The following is a 9,851-nucleotide window of genomic DNA, read 5'->3' as shown; positions in this document are numbered from 1 at the left end:
TGGATTCTTTGAGTTAAAGGAAATGGAGTGAATTGAGGGCCATTTTGATCATCCATTAAAGCCAACCATGAAGCTCCCAAGAAGGCACACCTGACTCAACCTCTGATTTTGCCAAAATTTCAGCAGCATAACAGCATAAATGGCTCAAAATACCAAAAAACCAGCCATCATAACTTGGGAAAATTTCGACAGAGTTTCCCCAGAAGTAGAGCAGTAGGAACCCGAGCATCAAGTAGGACTCACTAGTACATAGCCTATGGCGAGGTCACAAAAAGGGTGCTCCAGCTACCTGTATCACCGAAAGGATCTCCACATTTGAGAATCCCCCAGCTCAATAAAAACCTCACGCTATCGACCCTCACACGAAGGCTAATGCAAATCGCGTATAGTCAAGTCTCAGAAATGACTATCAAACCAAGTCTCAGAAATGGCTGGGACTGCCAAATACAACCAAGTATGGCTCCACAAATGCGTACAATGGCAGTTTCCACAAGTAACGTACAATCCAGCAGACAATGCGCTCAAATAGGCGCCAAGTGATGCATACCCACAACAACTGCAAGTGACATCACTGCTAGTATATCACTGTACTCCAGCTACCTGTACCTGTGTGAATCACTTGTATCTGTACCTGTCCCTGTAACCTGTAACCTGTAATCTGCAACTTGTAACCTGTAATCCCGAATCTCGAAGCTTGAAGCTCAAAGCAGAAGGTACTCGAAGAAGATCCTCCGTGGGGGCGCCAAAAGAATGTGAGCGGGATGAAAACACACACAACGCCTCTATAACGATCCGACACACACTCTTAGGAAGATACACACACACACTATGGGGCACCACTCGGCTTAGACAACACACCTGGCCGAGACAGGGAACACACCTCTGGAGTGAGAGGAGAGAGACTATCCACTTGCCCACTCCACACAGACACAGATACACACACACACACACACCCAAAAAACTCAGCTCAAAAGAGGAGAATTTCTGATGTTTAGAAACAATTGAGCTTGGGCCAACACCAATGGGGCAAATAGCTCACACAATATGGGTAAAATAAGCCAGATACAATCGCAAACTAGAGCAGAAACTTCGCTCATAGGAGAAACTTACACAGAAAAATAGCAAGAAAAGAGTGAGGAATTTGGAAAAATGGACAGCGCCATCGCGTCCGGAACGGCCCAAAACCCCAGTCTACATTGTCAAAGTGCTCAAATCCGACCTCGGATGAGCAGTTTACGGCCAAAACAGGCTCCAAAATGAGCAAAAACACACCTGCGGCTGTTCCTCCTATCTTCTCCACGTTTTTTCTGGTCTTCTCTCAGTTTTTTTAGTTCCCACACTTAGCTTTATTAGTTGGGCACCCTTGGCCTTTTAGATGACCTCAAACGGACCCCGAACAGGCCAAAAACTGACCTCGTAGTGCATAGTTGTCACCTTTTTGCATCATTCGCACACCTGGCACTCAGCTTTTTTCCAATAATGCATCTCGCCACCACGTGAAGTGGCCCCAAAAAGTGGTCCTAATGATGACCTTTTTGCATAACTCTCACAAGAAAACACCCACGTTGTGTCCGTCCTCATTTGCGTGCAAATATTGACCTCGTTCGCCCTCCTGACGCCACTAGATGCCATCTGACGCACCTGCTGACCTCACGTCGTCGGCCCGCGGATAGCTTCCTCGAGAATTTTTACGCGCTACCAACTCCTCCTTATTGTAGAAAAAACACACTAGTATTGATAATAGTGAAAATCGCTGCACTATGTACATGCTATCCTACCTGTACACATGTGGGCCCCACGTAACCACCTGGCTCTGAAAAATGGGCAATTATTTATTTGATGCACCATGCATGTATATGTACATATGCGCAATCCCTTGCTCCAAAAAACTCCTGACAGCGTGAAAGGACTAAATCCAGTTGTGACATGCTGAGCACTATTGTAGGCAAACTCGAGAATAGGTAAATATTCTTCCCAGTCTGACTGTTCTTGCTAACGTATGCTCTTAGTATATCCTCTAGCACTTGGTTAACTCCTTCAATCTGACCATCTGTTTCTGGATGATCGGCTATACTGAGGTTTAGTTGTGTACCCAATCGTTTGAACACAGCCCTCCAAAAATGACTGTTAAACTTGGGCTCACGATCACTGACAATGTTACTTGGCAAACCATACAGCTTGTATATGTTGTCCACAAATAACTTGGCTACTTCTGGAGTCTTAATCATTGATTTGGTTGGAATAAACTTACATACTTTAGTCAACCGGTCTACGACCATCCATACCGGTCTTCGGTAAAAACCTGCAAATCCTAAAAAAAATTGTAACTCTTTCAGATTTTTAGGAGAAGGCCACTGCCGGATTGTATCCACTTCGGATTGATTCATATGTAGCCCATTAGTTGAAATAACATGCCCAAGATAGGGAATTTCTTCTTTCAAAAAATCACACTTAGATTCCTTGGCATATAATTGATTTATTCATCACAATTCGAACATTTGCTTCAGATGTTGTAAGTGTTCTTCTTCAGAAGCATTGTATACTAGAATGTCATCCAGACAAACGATGACAAATTTGCCCAAGTACGGCTTCAAGACACTATCCATAAGTGTCATGAATGTTGCGGGCGCATTGGTTAACCCAAAAGGCATAACCAAAAACTCGTAGTGTCCAAACCTTGTTTGTAATGCAGTTTTGGGTATATCAGCAAGTCGAATACGTACTTGGTGATATCCTTACCGCAAGTCTATTTTTGTAAAAATATAAGCATGAGTGAGTTTGTCAAACAACTCATCCATGCGTGGCAATGGGTACTTGTTCTTAACAGTAACCACATTTAAGCCATGGTAGTCTACGCACATGCGCATACTGCCGTCTTTTTTCTTCACTAATAGGATAGGAGAAGCCCATGGTGAAAAACTGAGTTGAATAAATCCTCTGCTAAGGTAGTCAGCAAGCTGACATTCCACCTCAGCAGCTTAAGAGAACTCATGCGGTTGGGTGGTTTACTGACAGGTTTACTGCCTGCAACCACATCAATGCTATGTTGCACCGATCGTGTTGGTGGTAATCCTGGTGGCAAATCATTAGGAAAAACATCATGAAATTCCTTTAATAAAATTTTTAACTCACTAGCAACTTTCGCTTGTTGGAAAGTATCCATTGGTGGAAGAGATGAGAGAGAAGCATGCGACGTTGAGGAATGTTCAACATATTCAATGTTAGAGAGAAAATGAGACAATGAGTAACACAATAAAACTTGATCTATTTCATTATCAGAAACGAGCTGCATAAGCTCAGCTGTACATATCAATGGTGAAGAAGGTACATCCTTCTCTCCTAACAACAACACATGTGTGCTATGGGATTCGAACATCAAGCTGTTGTGCTCATAGCTACGCTTCAGTGATGGTCCTAGGCTATGAAACCATTCACTACCAAGGACTACGTCTGCCCTCTCCATGTTCATAACCTGAAAATCCAAGGATGTGGAGTAGCCTTGTACTTCCAACAAAACAGCTTGGACTTGCGTATCCCAGATTTCAATATCATGTCCATTCATCATTGCTACCTTGTAGCGGTGGTACTCAAAGTTTGATGCAATTTGAGTTTTTTCACCAATCCATAATTGATAAAATTGTGAGTAGCACCGTCATCTACCAAGATGCGCACCTTGTGCCCTTACAGAGATCCGTGCATACGTACCAACTCATGTGGTCCGAAGGTCTGTTGCCACATGGAAGCTATGAGATAGCATTCATGCACCACCTCGGTGTGTGTTACTTCCGCTGTAGAGAATTGTGAGGAAGACTCAAGAGGAAGCACTTGCATCATGTGCACTACTTTCTGCTTGCCATGAGCAGCAGATTTCCCCTTGGGACAATCCTTTTTGCCATGACCACTTCCTAAACATTGAAAATATAATTTCTCTTTCTTAGCTTTATCAAAGTCCTCATGAGAGAGAGGACCTCTGGACCCCTTGAAAACATAATTTCTCTTTCTTAGCTTTATCAAAGTCCTCATAATTTCTCTTTCTTAGCTTTATCAAAGTCCTCATGAGAGGACCTCTGGACCCCTTGGGTTTTTTAGATGCTTCTGAATTGGCTACTATAAATTTCCTTTTATTGTGCCCGTACTGTGTGCGTGTATTACCATGTGTATTAGCAAGCACATGATTATGATGTGATTTCTTTTCATCTGGAGCATCGTGAATATGTGCTTATGGTTTCCTCAAGTGTCTTAGGGTCTTGAGTCTTGACGTGCTTCTTAAGCTTCTAGCGTCAGCCCACAGATAAACCCACGTACTTGCTGAAAGGTGTCTAGGCCTTCCAACTTGAGGATAACATCCCCATAGTGAGATATATATTCAAGTAATGATGGGTATTGGCGCATGGAACACGTGTCCCAAGCCGTCCAATTTCGATCTGCCTCATTTGTAGGCAAGAATTCTTTGCGAAATATAGTTTCAAAAGCTTCCCAACTCTGTGGTATAATATTCTTCTCCTTGAGAGACATCCACCATTTGTAGGCCTTGCCTTCTAGAGTTGAACTTGTTTGGAGTGCTCTGACTACGTCTGGAGTATGGCGTAAGGTGTGAATTCCATGCCACTTACTGAGAAAGATATTCACTGCATCCTTACTGCGATCTCGATCTTCTCACTTAAAAGTCGGTGGTTTGGCGTTTTTCAACAACTCGTCCACCTCTTTTGCAGTGAGAGTGTGCAAAGCATCGGTAGATGGACCTTGTCCCTGATTAGAAGGGCCGTGTCCTTGTGTAGCAACGTGCTCATCCATGTGTGTGTTAGCAGGACCCTTGGACTGCTGTTGTAGTAATTGTATCACTAACGTGGATAATTTAGTGACGTTTTCATTTAAAGAGGCAAAAAATTTTCCTTCCATGACTGATATGCGTGTCTGAAGTGCATGAAATTCTTGATTATCAAGCAGTTCATAAGTGTCTTCACCCGCCGTAGCGTCATGGACACTCTCCGTGAGAGCATCCGGCCGCGAGCCATCATGGGCAGGATCCGGCGTATTATGCTCAAAATCAAAAGTCATATTGATATCTGAATCCATGGCGACACAGTGCAGTGGAAGGAATAGCAAGAAAAATACCTGATGTCGACAAGATGTTCCGTAGATGTAGGATGTACCGCAACCGGTAAATATCGATAAAGAATCCTGTTGACACTGATAATTAGCCTTGCTAATTTCATTCATGCTCCAAGCTTGAAGCGACCGGAAATTTCGTTGGTAGTCCAAGTTGCTTGAAAGCACCCGCCACAAATATTGTTGGTAGTCCGATCTTTAGGAGACCGTAAAGTTACCTATTGAATAGCACCAAGTCGATTTGATGCAGTTGGCAGCAAATTTCAAAGCCCCTATTTGCAGTTCTGCACCATCATGTCGTTACCACGAGCTTACGATGCCTGGAAACAATCCCGTTCTTTCACGAGCAAAAGGGGAAACCCTGCTGTGGGTACCGACCCCTAAATTTTCAAAAAACTGAGGTTGGCCACCAACTGCAAGGGTTGGGCGCCCATGTGTGTGAAAAAATGCCTGCACAGCAATGGCTTCTTCGCAGGCAGCAGGAGATGCAAGAAGGTGCTTAGCATGCCTCGGTTGTGGCTTGAAACCACCCGCCACAGAGACGTAAAATGCCCAGCAAGCCCGCGCGCATCCGGCAAGCCTGAGAGCGGGGGTTTTGGCGCAGGTGTGGATCTCGGCCCTCCTCCTTGCAAGCGGGGCTACCCACCCAAAACTGTCTTGTCGAGGACTATCAAGGAGAGAGCTCCACGGCCTTGCCCTCATGCACATGCAAAAAGTTCTCCACGCCTTCCCTAAAATTAGCTGGCTCTTGATACCAATGTGAGACTAGGGGAACTAGTGCCCTGGAGTCCAACTCCCAACCTCCCACTATATAGAATGGCTCCTAGCCCTTTGCCCTAGTTGGACTCCCTTTCCACACTGCCTAGCCCGGCCTTCCCTTGTCTAGTCCGGCCTTGCCCTTGTCATGACACCAATAGGAATCAGGCAAGCCATTGGGCTGCTGAATGCTCATTGGACCCCTTGGGAGACTGTCCAATATTCTTCTAGAGAGCTTAATTCTTATTGGTTCTTTTATTAAGTGTTTTTAAATTAAGTAAACTAGATTTACTCTAGCCTAATTCTCATTGGTCCACGTCCATGGCCATCCAATAGGATTTGAGTACATCTTGTGGGCATCTGGGCTAGGGAGCTGACATGTGTCCCTCTTTGCCCTTGTGTAAAGGAAGCTTCTGAGTGTGTGTGTGTGTGTGTGTGTGTGTGTGTTTCTCTCTCATCCCCTACTTCTAGGCCTCACCCACTCCTATGTAGGACTTATTAAGACTTTTTGGGACACACACAAAGCATCCAATCTCCCTAGTGTTTGACCTTTGGACACAACCTTTGAATTTTGGAACCTTAGCATTTTGGAAGTCTTAACCTAGGGTCTTTTAAGCCCATTATTGCACATTGCTCTTCTACAGATGGACCCCCCTTTGGATCCGTATTTTCCCTCCTTTGGATCCCTATTGTGGTCGGTCTGCAAGCTTAACCAATATTCTAGCTTTTTCTCCCCTGGTACTTCCCCATATTAAATGATTAGTTTAACATGAGAAAATCATTTACAAGAATTAGATATTAGTTATTATGACATTACCTCTCTCTTGAAATCATAATCGTCCTCGACTATGTGGTAGAGAAGATAAAGCATATTCATTAGTCCTTTTTCCTAGCGGGTAGAGGATCCCTATGTTACCCTACAACATCGTTCCAGAATGGATGACTAGTCCATTTGGCGCTTGAGAGCCTAAGCTACCGCAAGCATATCTGCACATTAGTCCTATCAATCTTCCATAGTAGAGTGACAAGCTCTACTTGGTGTTCGGGAGGAGTCGTCTCCGTAAACTTGATCTAAGCATGCATACCACTTCATTTTTGTGCACAATAAAGAAAAAGAGAGTCTTATAAGACAAAAACTTTGTTCATTTTTAACATTTGTACATTTGCTTACTCTAGGGAAGCATTGTAAGCATTGACAAGGTTTAGGTTATCCTTTAGTTGTATGCCTTGCATCCATCTACCATATTCAAAAGGATAATTCTTAAACTTAATAAGATATCGTCGGACAGTCTTACCACTTCTTAGTACCTTGTATTCATATCGGAGAATGGACTCGAGTTACATCACCTCTTCTTGGTCCTCGATATCCGGTGGGTCTTCAATAGTTGGTTCTTGAGGTGGCTCTCCTTTGTAAGGCTTTAGTGGGCTCACATGGAAAGCATTGTGTATGAGCCAATGGCTGGGCAACTTGAGTTGATAGGCCATCTCATTGATTGGCCTAAGAATCTAGAAGGGACCATAGTACCTTTTTGCTAACTTAGCATAGTACTTTTGGTGTCCCGTAGGATTCTTTCCCGTCGTGTGCCTTAATCAAACCTTGGAAATTTGAGTAAGACCCAATCATTCTCTTTAAAGGCTTGGGCTCTTCTGTGCTTGTCAGCAACAGCCTTTTGCCTTTGCTGTGAGATAGAGATAACATCCTTAATCTTTTGGAAAGATTCTTGTAGGTCTCGGCTATACTCATCTGCAGAGCGAAGATCTTCCCGTGTACCTTAAGTGGCAGGGGACTTTTTGATCTTCCCTCAATTACCTCAAAAGGTGCTTTTCCTGTGGAAGTATGTACAGTGTTATTGTAGGCATACTCCACTAAGGGTATGTACTTCTCCCATTGGGATCTTTGATCTACTTCCGTTACGTAGGCTTTTAGTAGATCAAGAATTGTTAGTTAGCTATTTCACTTTGGCCATCCGTTTGTGGGTGATAGGCCAAAGAGAAGTTTAGCCTTGTCCCTAAATTCTCAAAGAGACCCTTCCAAAAATTAGTTGTCATTCTAGGATCTCTATCCGACACTATGGACATTGGCAAGCCATGGTACTTGAAGATTTGTGAAATGAAGAGGGTTTCCATTTGATGGGCTTTGATAGTCTTTTTGACAGGTATAAAATGAGCTTGTTTACTGAACCTGTCTACTATCATCCATATTCCCGTATTCCCATGGATAGACTTAGGCAATCCAAAGATAAAATCCATGGATGTGCTTTCCCATGGTGAATTAGGGATTGGCAAAGGTTGAAGCAATCTAGGTTGCTTCCCTCTATCAAACTTCGTCTTTGGCATACCACACATTTAGAAACATACTCTTGTATGTTTGCTTTCATGGTAGGCCAATAGAAATATGTTTCAATTCCCTTTAGGGTAGACTGAATCCCTCTATGCCCCGCATAAGGAGGAGCATGAGATTCATACATTACTTTCTCACGTACTGAGTTAGTAACGCATAGTCTATTGCCATAGAGAAGATAACCATCTTGTAAGGTAAATGGTTCCTCTTTCTTCCCTAATGCAAGGGCTGAAATCACATCTCTAAAATCGGGATCAATAGCATACTCATCTATCATAGAAGATATATCATGGTGAGTTGCTATGGAAACCGCATTCACTCTTGGCCATCTTGAGAGTGCATCGGCTACTTGATTATTCTTGCCAGCAATGTGAGCAATACGAAAATGAAATTGCAAAAGGAAATTTTCCCACCTCATTTGTTTGTCGGAGAGCTTGGTCTATGTCATGAAGTACTTAAGACTTTGGTGATCCATTCACAGAATTAAAGGAGTCCCCAAGAAATAGTACTTCCATGAGTCTAAGGCATGTAGAACTGCAAGGAGTTCCTTTTCATATATGCCTAGAACTTGCTCAATAGGGTCGAGCCTTTGACTTTCATAGACTATGGTGTGCCTCTTGGAGCAAAACAGCTCCAAGGCAATCACCTCAAGCATCACATTGGACCTCAAATGGCTTTGAAAGATCCGGTAGTGTAAGCACATGTTGAAAGATAAGTGTGAGGTCCTTGTCCCTTGTCGAGAGGAGCGGAGTACCTTTGGTAGGTCTCCAATCCTGAAAAAGAAAAACCAACGGACATTGCCTTAGCTACTACGTAGCCACGGGCATGAACCGTTAGTGAAGGATTGGTCCTATCTCGCTATGGCAGTGAGTGACCACCATAACCCTATCTAAAAACTATCTATAATCAATTATACCTAAAAGTATAAATCTTAGACTGACCAACCTGTGCGCTTTTTTCCTCATGTTTCAAAAGCACAGCCGCCAAGGTTTGTCTCTTTTAAGATTTATGACTAAAAAAAAAAACAATTTCTAGCGTTGGAAAGTTACCCGACTCATCGGGTCCACCCTTCCATAGAATGATACCGTCGGGGTATCATTTTCCCACTTTCCACACCACACTCACCCTTCTTTTGTTATCTAATTACTACCACACTGTTTAAACATACATGTTCTTTTACTTTATTTATGATACTGGTTCGTTAAAACAGCCCTTCAAACAGTATTACAAACAATAGTCAAACAAGAAGTCGTCCAGTTTTAAACCAACAACCCTTGGATTAGGTTCACTCAAGAATCTCTACTTGCGCTATTATATCCGATCGGTATATACATTATTTATAAAAACCCTTGTCCTCATGAGCGTCCCATACCGCTCGACAAGTACTCGTTGTGCTAATCTGGACGTACTCCCGCCACAACAACAATGGTGCCAATCTGGGCGTCATCCTCACGCCACGGCAAAACAAAACTGCAGTATTCAGCTGGGCTAATCTGGGTGTACTCCCACCACAGCATCAGCGGTGCCATCCTGGGCGTCATCTCACGCCTCGGCAATTGCCACATAATACCATCGCTCATAAGTAGAGAGACTTGAGAGAAACCATACCGAAGGTTTTGGACAAACATACTTTCCTATAGCAACC

The sequence above is a fragment of the Adiantum capillus-veneris genome, chromosome 22 (genome assembly GCF_014529385.1).
Source record: "Adiantum capillus-veneris isolate H3 chromosome 22, ASM1452938v2, whole genome shotgun sequence".
Classification (NCBI taxonomy): domain Eukaryota; kingdom Viridiplantae; phylum Streptophyta; class Polypodiopsida; order Polypodiales; family Pteridaceae; genus Adiantum; species Adiantum capillus-veneris.
The sequence above is the reverse complement of the archived record's forward strand: the minus strand, read 5'-3'. Positions refer to the sequence as shown.